Source organism: Biomphalaria glabrata, chromosome 10, assembly GCF_947242115.1.
Source record: "Biomphalaria glabrata chromosome 10, xgBioGlab47.1, whole genome shotgun sequence".
Lineage (NCBI taxonomy): Eukaryota > Metazoa > Mollusca > Gastropoda > Planorbidae > Biomphalaria > Biomphalaria glabrata.
In genome coordinates this window covers 45,269,378-45,284,884 of record NC_074720.1, presented here as the reverse complement: position 1 = coordinate 45,284,884, position 15,507 = coordinate 45,269,378, and the positions used below count along the sequence as shown (strand labels likewise).

Genomic DNA, 15,507 nt, shown 5'->3' with positions numbered 1-15,507 from the left:
GCCATGAGGAAGAATAAAAACAGGCCATCTTTGCTGCAGTTCTTTGTTTTCTATCTGTTCCTAAAATATGGTTTCATTAAACTGTGTGCAGCTCCTAATTCTTGATCACCAGGAAATTCTCTGCATCATTATCTGAAAAACATTTACAATTAATGACCTAGACAAAGAAAATTAGTGTAGACACTGGAACTGAAAGCTATTTTTTAAATAGTTTAATCAAATTAGTACTTAAAAAGAAAGTTTTAGTACAAAAAAAAAATAATTAGAAAGTTAACTTAATTTCCTGAATTAACCTGTAAGTTTTAGCTAACCTATTATGTATTATCATATTAACCTATCCCTTAGTTATTGGACCATTGGGGCACCACACAAGATCTGTTGGCCATATTTTCCATTCCTGTTTGTAATATTATCCAAAAGAAAAAAAATTTGATGTAGACTTTAAGTTTTGCCTGTAACTCATAGGAGATTATTTCATTAGTCTGTATGCTGATCTAATTTAGAGAACTTGGTCTGCATCTTGATCAGAACAATTGTTAATGAGATAATGAAGGGATTCAGCTGACAAATAAAAGATAATGTGTTTAAAGTCTTAGTGATAGGGGAATTCTTGTGTGTATTAGCTTTCGTAACAGTATTTTTTATATGACAGAGTTGTTAGCCCTGTGCATAACCATCTGGGGGGGCTGCCCCTTTCAGCTCTCTGGATAGCTGCCTTTATTTTCGGGTAAGGTGCCCTAGCCTTTGTTGATCCCTCCACTTCCTGCAAGGCAGCAGGTTTGATTTTGGTCCACCCCGGGTATTTTATTTCCCCGGTACCCACCATATCTGGAGGGCATTCCCCTATCCGCCACCTGGGGAGGCGCTCGATGGGAGATCAAAAACTCCACAATGGAAAACGACCTAGGCCTGGAAAAGGACATGATTTTTGTTTTGCGACATGGAACGTGCTAAGCCTTTATAGAGCAGGTGCGCTAGCCCAACTTACTGAAGTGTTAAAGAAATATAGGATACCGCTTGTAGCTCTACAGGAAATCAGGTGGAAAGACTCGGACATTCTCAGAACCAAGGAGTATACTATATTTTATAGTGGTGGAAGCACTAACAACTTAGGTACAGGTTTTGCTGTTAAAAAGGAAATGGTAGGTAATGTCATTGGATTTAAACCTGTAAGTGACAGACTCTGCTCACTGCGTTTGAAAGGAAAATTCTTCAACATATCATTTATCAATGTTCATGCCCCTACTGAAGATGCAGATGATAACACAAAAGAAGCCTTCTATGATGGACTGGAAAGAATTTATGATGAAGCACCAAAGCATGACATCAAAATAGTACTAGGAGATTTCAATGCAAAAATTGGAAAGGAACCAGCATTCAGACCAACAATTGGCAAAGAAAGCTTACATGAAGAGACCAACAATAATGGCATAAGATTAGTGGATTTTGCATCAGCAAAAGGAATGTCTATCAGCAGCACAAAATTCCAACATAAGAATATTCACAAGGTTACCTGGATCTCACCTGATAGCAACACCCAGAATCAAATAGATCATGTATTCATAGATAAGAATCATGGATCAGACATACTAGATGTTAGAAGTTTCAGAGGAGCCAATGCTGACTCAGACCACCTACTAGTAAAAGCTAAACTTAGACAAAGAATAAGTACCATACACAATTACCAAAGAAAGAGAGCACAGCAATATGATAGTCAAAAACTCACAAAGGATCCACTTGTTGCAGAAACTTATAGAATGGCACTCCAAACGCAACTGACAACATTAGAAAAGGACAGCGAAAATAACATAAATGAGCATTGGGAAATAATAAAGCATGCTATATTACAGAAAACAGCAGGGTCATTGAGAGATGGGCTGAATACTTTGAGGAGATCCTAAATACCACTGAAGATGGAGATAATGGAGAATATAAACTGCCACATGGGGGACCAGATCCCTTAGTGAACCCTCCAACACTCATTGAAACATCAGAAATAATTAGGACCATGAAGAATCACAAAGCACCAGGAGAGGACCAAATCACAGCAGAACTAATTAAATATGGAGGGAAAGACTTACATTCCCAAATACACAGACTAATATCAAGAATTTGGGAAGAAGAAGTAATACCAACAGAATGGGAAACGGCTCTTATAACCCCAATACACAAAAAAGGATCCAAGTTAAAGTGCTGTAATTACAGAGGAATCTCTCTACTAAATGTGACTTATAAGATACTGTCTAGGCTTATAACTAAGAGACTTGGAAAATATTCAGAAGAAATCTTAGGTGACTACCAATGTGGTTTCAGACCCAACAAATCCACAACCGACCACATCTTCACACTAAGATGTATACTAGAAAAATGCCATGAATACAACATACCAATCCACCAACTCTTTATAGACTATAAAATGACTTATGACAGTATCAGAAGGAAATACCTATAAGACACTCTACAGGATTTTGGAATACCCAACAAGCTGACAAGACTTATACATATGACATTAAACAACTCAAAAAGCAGTCATAATACAAGGAGAAGACTCACGGGAATTTAGGATTAAACAAGGATTAAGACAAGGAGACGCACTTTCCTGCATGCTTTTCAATTTAACACTGGAGAGAGTTATAAGAAATATACACATAAACACAAGGGGAACTATTACTAACTACTTCAGGAGAGAAAACACGGGTCCACAACCAACAATTTCTACAATACCTTGCTTATGCCGATGACATTGCCTTATTGGGTAAAGAAACCTCTGACATGGCTAGAGCCTTCATACAACTAGAAGAAGCATCTCGACCAGCAGGACTTGAGGTCAATGACAGTAAAACCAAGTACATTACAATGACAAGAGACAATCAAACAGAGGGACAAAATATCAAAATCAAACACCACGAATTTGAAAACGTCCAAACTTTCAAATATCTAGGAAGTACTATTAATTTAAAAAATGACCTACTAACAGAAATAAAGGAAAGAATAGCAGGAGGCAACAGGGCATTTTATAGCACCCACCATTTACTTAAGAGCAAAACGATTTCAAGGAAAACCAAGAAAATAATATACAAAACTATAATAAGACCAGCAGCAATGTATGGAAGTGAGTCCTGGACACTGACAAAGACATCTGAAAATTTACTTAACACTTCATCATCATCACTCCTTTGAGTTCCTCATGGAACATAGGGCCTCGACCAAAACACGCCACTCTCCACGGTCTCTTGCTAGCTTTTTTATGGTGTCCCAGCTCTTCCCGGTCTTCTCTGCTTCTTCAAGTACACTGCGTCGCCATGTTCTTTTTGGTCTTCCTCTGCGTCTTGTTCCCTGGGGGTTCCACTCTAAGGCCTGCCTAGCTCTGTTGCTGGTATCTTTTCTAAGGGTGTGACCAATCCATCTCCACTTCCTCTCTAAGATCTGCACTTCTATATTTTTCTGTCCACTCATCTCCCACAGTTTGGTGTTTTCTACTTTGTCATACCAGTGTATTTTTAGGATATTTCTCAGGCATCTGTTGATGAAGGTCTGTATTTTTTTGTTGTGGCTTCAGTTGTTCTCCATGTTTCAGAACCATACAGTAGGACAGCCTTGACATTAGAGTTAAAGATTCTTAGTTTAGTCTTGTTTGAGATGTAAGGAGATTTCCAGGTTGGTTTTAGCTGTGTAAATGTCTGACATGCTAGATTAATGTCTTCATCTGTTCCACCTGATATACTGACTACACTCCCAAGGTATATAAAATTTTCTACTTGGTCTATTGTCTGAGAATCCAATACTATGTCTCCAATTTGTTATTGTTTACTTTAAGTACTTTAGTTTTTTGGTGGTTTATTTTGAGGCCTACTCTTTTTCCTACTTAGCTTAAAGCTGTGACCTTTTCTTGCATATCCTGTAGTCTGTGTGATAATAGGGCTATGTCATCAGCGAATTCCAGATCTTCCAGCTTTTGTGTGAGAGTCCATTGGATTCCTTTCCCTGCGTTAGAGTAGGCTTCTTTTGTGACCCAATCCAGTACTAGAAGGAACAGGAGTGGTGAAAGAAGACATCCCTGTTTGACTCCTGTTGTGACTGGAAATTCCTCTGACAGCTTGCCACAGTGGGTTACTTGGCAGGTGAAACCATCATAAAGGTTCTTGATTATGGTTATTATTTTATTGGGGATCCCATAATGTCTCATTACAGTCCAAATAGATTCTCTGTCGACACTATCAAAAGCTTTTTCAAAGTCGACAAAAGTTGCATAGAGAGGAGATTGCCATTCGACACATTGTTCTACAATTATCCTGAGTGTAGCTATTTGGTCAGCACAAGATCTCCCTTTTCTGAATCCGGCCTGTTCTTCCCTTAGGTGTTCATCACATGCTCCCTTATTCTGTTTAGTAGGATTCTGCTAAAAATCTTGCTTGGTACTGACAGCAAAGTGATGCCTCGCCATTTCTCACATTGTGATAGATCTCCACTCTTTGGTATTTTTATTAGCAAGCCCTTTTTCCACTCACCCGGAGGTGTTTCTGTTAACCAAATTTTGTTGAATAGTTTGTGCTTTTACTTAACACTTGGGAAAGAAAAATTCTTAGGAAAATCTATGGTGCCATACAGGATGAAACAGGGTGGAGGACACGCACTAACCATGAGATATATCAATTGTATGAAGACCCACCAAAAGTGAACGAAATAAAAAAGAACAGACTACGTTGGGCAGGTCACCTTGAAAGAATGTCAGACAACAGAGGGGTGAAAATTGTATACAGGCAAAAACCAAAAGGCAGGCGACCCAAAGGCAGACACCGAATGCGATGGATAGATGATGTGGAAGCAGATCTGAAGCAGCTTGGGGCTAGGGCGTGGAGACGAAAGGCCCAGGATATCTGAATGGAAGGATATGTTAAAGCAGGCCAGAGCCCTCCATGGGCTGTAGCACCACTGGGATGGATGGATGGATAGGGGAATTCACGCTAAACTAGTTTGGACACTACTGAATATATCAAGCTCTAGAAATCTTATAAGAAGAGAAATATACCATATATATAGAAATATATATATATATAATTACAAAAATATATGGACAATGTTTGACATGCCAGTTCTACAGACTAGCTGGATTTCACTAAAGCTGCACCATGTAACAATATAAATAGAATCTTAAATTCTACCAAGTCTTGGTTTTACTGACAACCAGTCGACAAATGCAGTTAACAATAATTAAACCTGCAGCTTGTCTTTATTAAATTCAAAAGAGCATTTTGGCCCACTTCAAATACCTAGGAGCTATTGTCTCAGATAAGGGAACAAAACCTGAACTACTGACAGTCCACAGCAGCCCTTTCAAAACTTAAAATAATATGGAAAGACAAAGGCTTAGCCCTAGGCACCAAAATCAGACTGATGCGCTCTCTGGTCATGGCCACATTTTTATATGCTTGTGAGTCTTGGACGCTGACTGCAGAGCTAGAGAGGAGGATCCTAGCAATGGAATTGAGATGCTACAGAAGAATCCTAGGTATTACAACTGAAGAATCCTAGGCATTACATAATAATAACAATAATAATAATAATTTTATTTATAAAGCGCTGTTAACAAACAAAATGTAAGCTCAAGGCACTGTAACAACATTACAAACAAAAACAATTATTTTTTAGATAGACATAATGAAAGACAGACAAACATACCCATACATGTTTAGCCAGCAGAAAAACATCTTTCTCTATAATTCTGGTCTGGCTGCAAGTCGTCCATACATTGAGTATAGTTGATAGATAACTTCTTTAGTGTCTTGTAAATCTGTGCATAGCAAACAAACAAAAAATATTTGTAGAATCATAGTAGTTACACATAAACTCGATTTTTTAACTGAATAAAGCTTAGCAGGATTTAATTTGTAGAATTCAAAGTATACCATCTTGATCCTTTCTCTTTCTTCTCAAACTTCATTTTTTGTACATATCTGAGGGCATGTGATGCATGATTACCTGATTAGGGAATAAATTCAAAAGATAACATTGCAATGTCTGTGAAGATTTACCATTTCTAAATACAACAGCAAACATTCATCTTAAAAAATATTATGGTGTTAATTTCTTTAAACAATATTTAGACAAAATAAAAAAAATATACAAATAAAGTTAAGTTTCTATGTAGTGAGTATATGGCAAAATTCTCGTGCTCAAGAAAAAAATATTTTCTGTGTGGTATTGGATAAAGCTGAAATAAAGCCTACTGCATTTTGTCTGCTTTTAACCTAATATTATAGAATTTTAACACTGAAAGTCCTATTTCATTCAGCCACTGGGCCTTTGTATAATTCTTAGGCACTAAAATCACTTAATTAAGAAAGCCTTCAGGATAGAAGACTTAAAAGTAGCAATAATACATAAAACACTGAACCATAATCTTCAAATACAAAAACAAAACCCAATAAAATACTCAGACACAAAGATAAAGGCACATTTCTTGTTCCATACGCTAGGGGCAAATTTGTATAAATGCTCCTTCTTCCCTAGAGCATGGAATGGGCTGCCTAAGTGAGTCACAAAACCTAAGACTTGGCAGAATTTCAGTCAATGATCAACATGCATGACTAGATTGACCTAGAAACATGCATAGGCCTTAATCATCTTCTTTTTTAAAGTGACATCTGTATTTCATAAAATTAGATTAATTTTTACCATTTCAATTAGACCGATTTCTTAAAATTAAAGGAAATAATGGCGATACTTTTTCTAGTATAAATAAAAAAAACCATTGCAAATAAATCCCTTCCTACATTTAAAAGAGATAATATATACCTTAATATGAAATATACTTCAAAGAACTATAGAAGGTCTATGGAGAGACTGATACACAGGGAATGCGAGATTAGTCAAACAATCTTATGCAATGGCTATTTAAGGAACAAAACCATTTCTATTTCTTATGACATTCTCTTTCAATGCAATGCAAAAACAATAATAATAAGAAGAATTCAATATGCATTTTCAGCATTACTTATAAAAAATGCATCTACATAATAGTAGTAATTTAATTTAATCAGCTTTGTGTAAAACATGATTTAGGCTAAATTAGAGCAAAACTGACATAAAACAAAGAAAAAAATAACATTTTAAATAAGTTTTAAACAAGAAGGTCATCATTTTTCTCAACTTAGTGAAAGAAAATTATTTTCCCTTTTGGATTTCAGTAAAATGTTACTATCATTCAATTTTGTTTTCTTCTGTTTTACCTGGGCAGTGAAAAGTGAAACAAATCCTGTTAAAAAGATATTGAATGTGATTCTTCCTTTGCCTTGATTTTAAAAATATTATGAAAAAATTATTCAATTTACTTAGGCTACTTCAAAAGATTGGTTTAAAACAGTTTGACAAGGAAGATTGTTCTACTCTTAAAAACACTTAGTCTGAAAGATAAAAGCCAGTATTGAGAAAATTCATTAAAATTATGTAATACTATACATACATTCTATTTATTATGCTTTTACTTTAATTTGTTCAAACTCCAATTTGCATTGCAGTAACTAAACAACAAAATGAGACAATCCATTTCAGTCCAAAAGAGAACATCATTTTGCATGGCTACCTTTTTGTAAGAATACTTTCAAATTGAAATAGAAATAAACTTAAAGAAAAATTTAGTTTTTGTTTTTTAACAAATCTGAACTAGTTATTGCAATATGTGTTAGTATTTTGTAAAGAATTAACATGATATTGATTTGATTCAAACTAAAACTTTCTCTTGTAAATGACTAAGAAAATAATGTGAACATTTATAGTAGAACTATATTTAGAAAAAGGAATGAAATAAAATTGCATGTTTTACCCACTTAATGTTTATTTGACATAGTGTCCATGTTCAATTAAAATTTTATTTACCAACAGAGCTATTTTAGTAACAGTAATAAACAAACTTACAGATTGATAAGAAATACATTCCTGAGACCTTGAAATAGTCTCACCACAGCTATAGGTGTTGGAATGATATCAAAAGGTATTGAGAGTGTTGTCCCAGGCTCTATAAAAGAAATCCAAAGCTTGGCTCTGGCAAACTTCCACACACAGTCTTCACTTTTCTGAAAAACATACAACTTAGTAAATAGATGGCAACATAATGGAGAAAATGCAACAATCAATAATCTGTTGTACCACAACAATAATAAATATCTAGCAGTCATAATCAAACATCATCCATAGCTAATGGCAGGGAGACTCAAATCATAGTGAGAATTCTTGCAATTTTTAAAACTTTTCCAACTATAATGAATCCTCGAAAATAAAGAGCTGGCAATGCAAAGACCAACAAAATAAAGTCAACTACATTAGAGTTACCTGTGGCAATGTTTATGTGCCTCTGACAAGCAGTCAAACTCCTGGCCTTCATGTGTGGCTCAGATATTGAGTCTGGCGGAACTGTTCTCATTAACAGGAGAAGGGGCAAAGGTGAGTAACTGGCGCCATAACCAGTAAGCTTCGAGCAGGAGGGGCTCATTAGCCATGGCTGGCTACCCACCTAGGAGAAGGAAAACTCTGAATTCAAACCTCTGTTGCCTTGCAGCTATACCCAATCATGGGAAAGGCTTTGGGAGTCAACCCTGAGGAAAAATCAGGAGCTGGCAACCTTAAGGCAGTTTGCAGCACCCAGTGCTACACTCTGGCAGAACCTGTAAGGCCACTGACCCCAAACTGTATCGGCACTGCCGTTCCTTTGGATACATAAGCTGCGTGGAGTGGGGGGAACTGATGTGTGGGCGACATCGTTCCAACCATAACTAATGCCCAGGCATAATGAGATGATCCATAGTCGCTTTGCCACTAAAGGAGGCCATATATACATACTATTTCTAATGTGACAATACATACCAGGTTTGATGTGACAACATATATGTAGTGTATATTTATTATTAATTTTCTGCATGAGTCCAGTGTGCCAGAAGGTCATGTTCAGTGTGTGTGTCTATAGTATTTCAACAACTAGAGATGTACTTATATTTGTTCATTGTTGGCTGTAGCTTAATCTTGTTGAATAAAGCCAATATAGTGGTTTTCTAGTATTGGTTATTTTATTACAATATACTAGACTATTCTGCATAATTCTGGGGCTATGATGAAGATGCTGTCATTCATACAGATGGTGGTGACTGATAGTACCATTCATATAGATGGTGGTGACTGACAGTACCATTCTTAGCAATTATACATTAAACACTGAACCATACAGATGGTGGTGACTGATAGTATCATTCATACAGATGGTAGTGACTGATAGTACCATTCATACAGATGGTGGTGACTAATAGTACTATTCATAAAGATGGTGGTGACTAATAGTACCATTCATAAAAATGGTGGTGACTGATAGCACCATTCATACAGATGTTGTTGACTTAAAGAACCATTCATACAGAAGTTGGTGACTGATAGTATCCAGGGTTCCCCCACCATTCTGAGATCAGGATTTCTGGAGATTTCCAGGAGTTTTTCAGGAGAAAATATTCAATTTCAGGAGCAGAAATAAATATTGAATTACCATATACATGTATAAAAATGTATTTTTTTTTCCTTTTCAATTTAGCAAATTCAAAAGTAACTGATTAAAGAGTAAAAAAGTACTTTAAAAAGTACAATAAGCCTATTTGCACTACTCTCTCTATATATATTAGGAATTAATTAAAATCTCTAAAAACAAATTGCAATGTATAACACATTATCAATATCAGTTACCTATTTCAGCGGATATCACTTTCATTGATGGCTGCCTGGTCGTGCGGTTTGCACGCTGGACTGTCGTTCAGATTTATCGATGGTCCCTGGTTCAAACCCTGCCCGCTCCCATCCCCCGTTGTCCTGCGGGAGGTATGGACTAGGAAGTAATTATCTTCAACTCTGAAGGAACATCCGAAACATGTAAAACAAACATAAAACATCTACTTCACAATCTAGCTAGATTTATAAAACTAAAACTAAGAGAGAGATTCCAGAATCTAAGTAGATCTTCTATTAGATCTAGAATTCTAGAAATATAATCTATACCATATATCATATATAATATACTCTAAGGCCTCCACCCTAAACTAAAGACAGTAAAGTAGAATAGTAGGCCTTATAGTATATTCAATAATATTCAGTATATTGGCTATATCACTATCTATATATCTGTCTCTAGAGTCTATCTAGATTCTATCTCTATCATTAATAATCATACACATATCTAGATCTGACAAGAGATCTACTAGTAGTATTACTACTACTAGAAGTCGATAATTAGATTTAGATTGGCTATATCACTATCTATATATCTGTCTCTGGAGTCTATCTAGATTCTATCTCTATCATTAATAATCATATCTAGATCTGACTAGAGATCTACTAGTAGTAGTACTACTACTAGAAGTCGATAATTAGATCTAGATCTAAGATTGACTAGTCCACTAGATAGATCTAGATCATAGATAGTTCATACTGATCATAGTAGATCTAGTAGACTAGATACTAAGATATAGAGAAAAGATCTACATCATATTATAATATACATAGAGTAAAGTGCAAAGTTCGAAATTATTAAGCCAGCAGGCAGGAATTTTCATGTTTGGATTTTAATAGCACCCTAACGGTCTGACCTATGAAAAAACTGATGGTATCTCTGAATTTCTCATCCTTTTTTCTATAAAAATAGATTAAGTTTAATGTATCACTAGGCTTAGTTAAAATTAAATAAATGAGTTCAAAGAGGTGTAGGGTAGGTATCGCCAAGCGTACTTTACCTCGAGCAGATTTTTCCCCAGTTAGTAAGCTCGAATGGGTTGATGGAAGGTTTGAACAGATCAAAGAAAATATATCTAAAAACATGTTTTAATATTTAATTTTCACTATATAGTCATTTTCTTTTTACTGCAGCGCAAGAACACCATCCATTGCACCATTTCCCACCCTCCACAACTTCAAATAGTCTCTTTAAGCTGATGAGCAATCAGACTTCAAAATAGCCTTAAGCCCATTACCCGTTTCCTTCACTACCGGGTAGTAAAAAAGAATCATTCCACACCTCCTGAGTTTGACCTCACCATGAACTTAGCCTTTACAAGGAAAAGGAAATAGTATGTGTCGGAAGTAAAGAAAAAAGGTGCACGCGCAGTAGCAATATAGTAGTAATTTGGTAAACATTCAAATAAAAAAATTTTAGCAATAAAAAGTGAACTGTTCAAACCTCTTGACAAATCGGGGCTGCTCGAACTTCGCACTTTACTCTATATATCTAGTAAATGATTTAGTAAATCTAGTCTAGACAATCTAGTAGATCTAGATCTAGTCATTTCTAGTAGATCTCATCTATGATCTACTGATCTAGTCTAGGCCAGGCTAGATCTACTTACTTAAGTTACTACTAGATTTACTTACTACTATCATAACTATGATTCAGTATGATTAGTTATTTAGTATGATGATCATGATGCAGATGATCTATGTTAGTATCTACTCTAGACTCTAGTCACGACTAGTGACACTCTCATCTGATCTGACTCTAGTCTAGAATCTAGCTGCTAGATCTAGCTAGATGAACTCTAGACGATAATAAAAAAATTTGATGCCACATTGTGTTCTAACAGGTTAATTTTGGAGACGTTATATTTATGAGACATGGATACAATAACAAAAAAATATATCAATACTAATACAGCTTTAACATTTCAAGAAATATAAGAAGATGAAAAAAGACTTTCACACAAGTCTTTATTAACTGAGGTGGAAGGGATAATGGGAGTTAATATAAACAGTTAACCGGGATAAATATAATGGGTAATGCTGATGAGCAAAATTGAGCATTGGTAGCTTCTACCATCTGATATAGAAACTTGACTATTAGCCAAATAGAAAACTAAGATACTATCAAAGAAGAAAATTAAAAGGTACACCACACTCAGCTCCATAAATAAAAGGTACACCACACTCAGCTCCATAAATAAAAGGTACACCACACTCAGCTCCATAAATAAAAGGTACACCACACTCAGCTCCATAAATAAAAGGTACACCACACTCAGCTACATAAATAAAAGGTACACCACACTCAGCTACATAAATAAAAGGTACACCACACTCAGCTCCATAAATAAAAGGTACACCACACTCAGCTCCATAAATAAAAGGTACACCACACTCAGCTCCATAAATAAAAGGTACACCACATTCAGATCCAGAAATAAATGGAACTCTACTCTCAGATCCAGAAATAAAAGGAACTCTACTCTCAGATCCAGATATAAAAGGAATTCTACTCTCAGATCCAGAAATAAAAGGAACTCTACTCTCAGATCCAGAAATAAAAGGCACTCTACTCTCAGATCCAGAAATAAAAGGAACTCTACTTTCAGATCCAGAAATAAAAGGAACTCTACTCTGAGATCCAGAAATAAAAGGAACTCTACTCTCAGATTCAGAAATAAAAGGAACTCTACTCTCAGATTCAGAAATAAAAGGAACTCTACTTTCAGATCCAGAAATAAAAGGAACTCTACTTTAAGATCCAGAAATAGAAGGTATCCTACTCTCAAACCCACTTACTGTTTATTGTGAAATGCCATGGAAAGAGACTGAGCTAGTTTCAGAGTCATTTTGTTGAAGTCCACTACTTGTGGAGGACATAACACAAGATAAAACAGTTTTTTACATGAAAAGAAGGTAGTGAAAGAACAGGACCAAATTTAAAGACTTTAAATAAAAGCAATAATAAATGTTAATTTATGGGTATGATGCTAAATAATTCTGGACATATTTTTGTTTTTGTTATTAAATAATTTGGTCTTCATTATTTTTTTGTTCTAAAAAAATTCATGCCTTCCACTAGATCAGCCAAACCTACTCAAATACTTAGATCCACAATGATAGAGGCCCATATCTTACTCCATAGGCTAGGTCCTACAAGTGCTTCTTCTTCCCTAGTGCCAGTAGAGAATGGAATGGCTTGAATCAGCCAGTACAGGAAACCCAACCACTTAGCAGAGTTTAAGTCACAGATTAACATAAATGACTAGAAATGTGATGAATGTAATTATCTTCTTTTTTGAGATAACATCTGTAATCTATACAATATGATGTAAATCACTACAGTCTGTAAATGTCAAGCAGAGATTAAGAGTATTACTAAATAAGAAGGTTAATTAACTTAAGACATTTTATGAGCCTAAGAGACAGTCTCTGGATTTATCCTAAGTTAATCAACTTGACATACTTTTAGATCAATTATTTCAGACCTTTGAAAGCTTTGAAATTGATCCGATTCTTTTTTATTTTCTTGTCTATGTGTTGATTCTTTTAGCAATCTTGAAATCTGATGACAATAATTTATAATTATTAATTTGATATTTACCTGTTTTTAACTGTTGTGGTCAGCTTTATGTCCAGAAGAACTTGAATCATATACCTCTAGGTTGTCCACTGACTGGGTTCTGTAGATAGCAAATGGTACTTGCCTACCTGTCGACATAAGTCTTCGTACAGGTGACCATACATCTGGTACTTCCTGACAGTAGCTTTCTTCACTAGAATCTGGGGATAAAAAGTTCAGGGATTTTATAAAATATATTCAGGCATGACAGATAACAGCCATGGACCTAGAGTTGTTGTTTTTTAAATTTGAATCAGAAAATTTCCTAATCTCAGGATTCCCTTTGAGTATTTTTTTGTTGAAGAAATTAAAGACGGATCATTATATTGATCAAATGTCACCTACATCAGTAACAGGTTAAATAGCTAGCTAGGGAAACTGTAGGCATAGTTAGTCAAATTAATGAAACATCGATATAAATGATTTGCATAACCACAAGGACGGAAGAATTGATGACGCGCGGTGGTTGAGTGCATAAGCACTAGGGTCCTGGGTTTGAATACCAGTGAAGACTGGGAGTTAGAATTTCGGGCACTCATGAGTCCACACAACTCTGATGGGTACCTGACTTCAGTTAGGAAAAGTAGAGGCGGTTGGTGCTGGTCACATGACATCCTGCTCTTTAATCATCATCTGCCCTATAGATCACAAGGTCTAAAAGGGGGGAACAATAAATAAGTCATCCCATCTCCAGTAGAACAACCTTGATGCCACCTCCAGAGAGAGTTAAGTATATTAAAACTACAAAAATAAGGAATTTAGAAGGAAAAATAAGTGCCCCTTTCAATTAATAAATGACTAATGCTATATATAGTAACTTTGACTTTGAATAGTCATAAAGAATATTGGTTAAGCTAATTTTTATATAATGTAGGTTTGAAAATATTTCATTGGTTGAATTCAAACTTGGAATTTTATTTCAAAATGTATGCAGCCTTTGAGTTTGTTTATAGTTCAATTACTCATCACCGCGGAAGCGCATAACATATATCACAGTACTGTAGTCTGGACTACTGTCTTTTAATGTTGCCATGTCTGGATCTGCATCATCAAGCTAGAATTTTATACACTCTAGATTAATACTTGGGCTTAACCAGGATTTGTTTAGGTCAGAGTGAATAGAATAAACAAGAAATAGACTCATCTGAGTCACAAGAAAGACAATGCCTATTCCAAAAATATCAACGTCTAGTCTTTCACCTCAGAATCAGACACAACAGAATGAGACAACATATGTTTCAGAAGCAAAAAATTGGAACTATCAAAATCTGCCCATGTGGAGTATCACCAGAGAATGCTGATCATGTCCTTCAAAACTGCATACTTTATCAAGAGGCCCAATCAAGACACTAGCCCCAAAACTCATTAGTTATTAACTTGGGGGAGTTACCACCTTCTACCAAGCGCGTCCCCAGGTGGCGGATAGAGGAAAGACCCTTAGATATAAGGGTTAGCTGTGAATAGCAAATAAACAGCCGCGGACCAACTGGTTTGCAGTCATGGAGGATGAGATGAAGTATTCCAGTGGTTAGAATATTTACTAAAAACATCTCAGAAATCCATGGAAATGATTGCAAAAAGCGAGTATAGGGCGCTCTAACTCTAAACCCGGGTAGCTGAAACTCGTTAGCTAGGGATAGCAGTTCATCTAGGAGAGAAAACTCCGAAAATAAACACCTGCTGCCTTGCAGATGATCTTGGATGATCAAAGGCTATGGGAGCACACCCAGAAAAAAAAGCAGGCTGAAGTCGGAGTCAATGGGCCTCCTGGCGCATAACACATTGACACGCAACCTCATCTATGTTGGAGTTCAGTAACCATTCTAATAGATGTGGCGTTCTGCCTGTGGAATCCCGCTGCGCAGGTAGGGGGCCGGGCTCTCCGCCTCGAAGGAGCAGGGACAAGAAAGTAAATACTACTGGCCAACACTCCAAGACCAAAAGTCTAAAAATCTTACAATGGAACGCAGAGGGCATCCAAAAGAAAAAAGAAGCTCTAAAAATATTTCTGCATGAGAAAGAAATTGATGTAGCTTGCATCCAAGAAACTCATTTGAACAGTAATCTTCGTTTCTCCATTAGAGGCTACACCTGCATCAGACAAGATAGAGAAATCAGACCCAAAG

General features: G+C 35.9%; 1 long non-coding RNA gene across 1 annotated transcript; it reads right to left on the bottom strand.

Moving 5' to 3' along the window:
- Nucleotides 1-2: 2 nt before the first annotated feature.
- Nucleotides 3-9,692, bottom strand: LOC129928690 (uncharacterized). Its single transcript, XR_008780164.1, has 4 exons — nucleotides 8,860-9,692; nucleotides 5,907-5,979; nucleotides 5,680-5,791; nucleotides 3-132 (listed from the first exon to the last, which is right to left on the bottom strand). It is a non-coding gene; the product is annotated as an uncharacterized LOC129928690 (long non-coding RNA).
- Nucleotides 9,693-15,507: the final 5,815 nt, after the last annotated feature.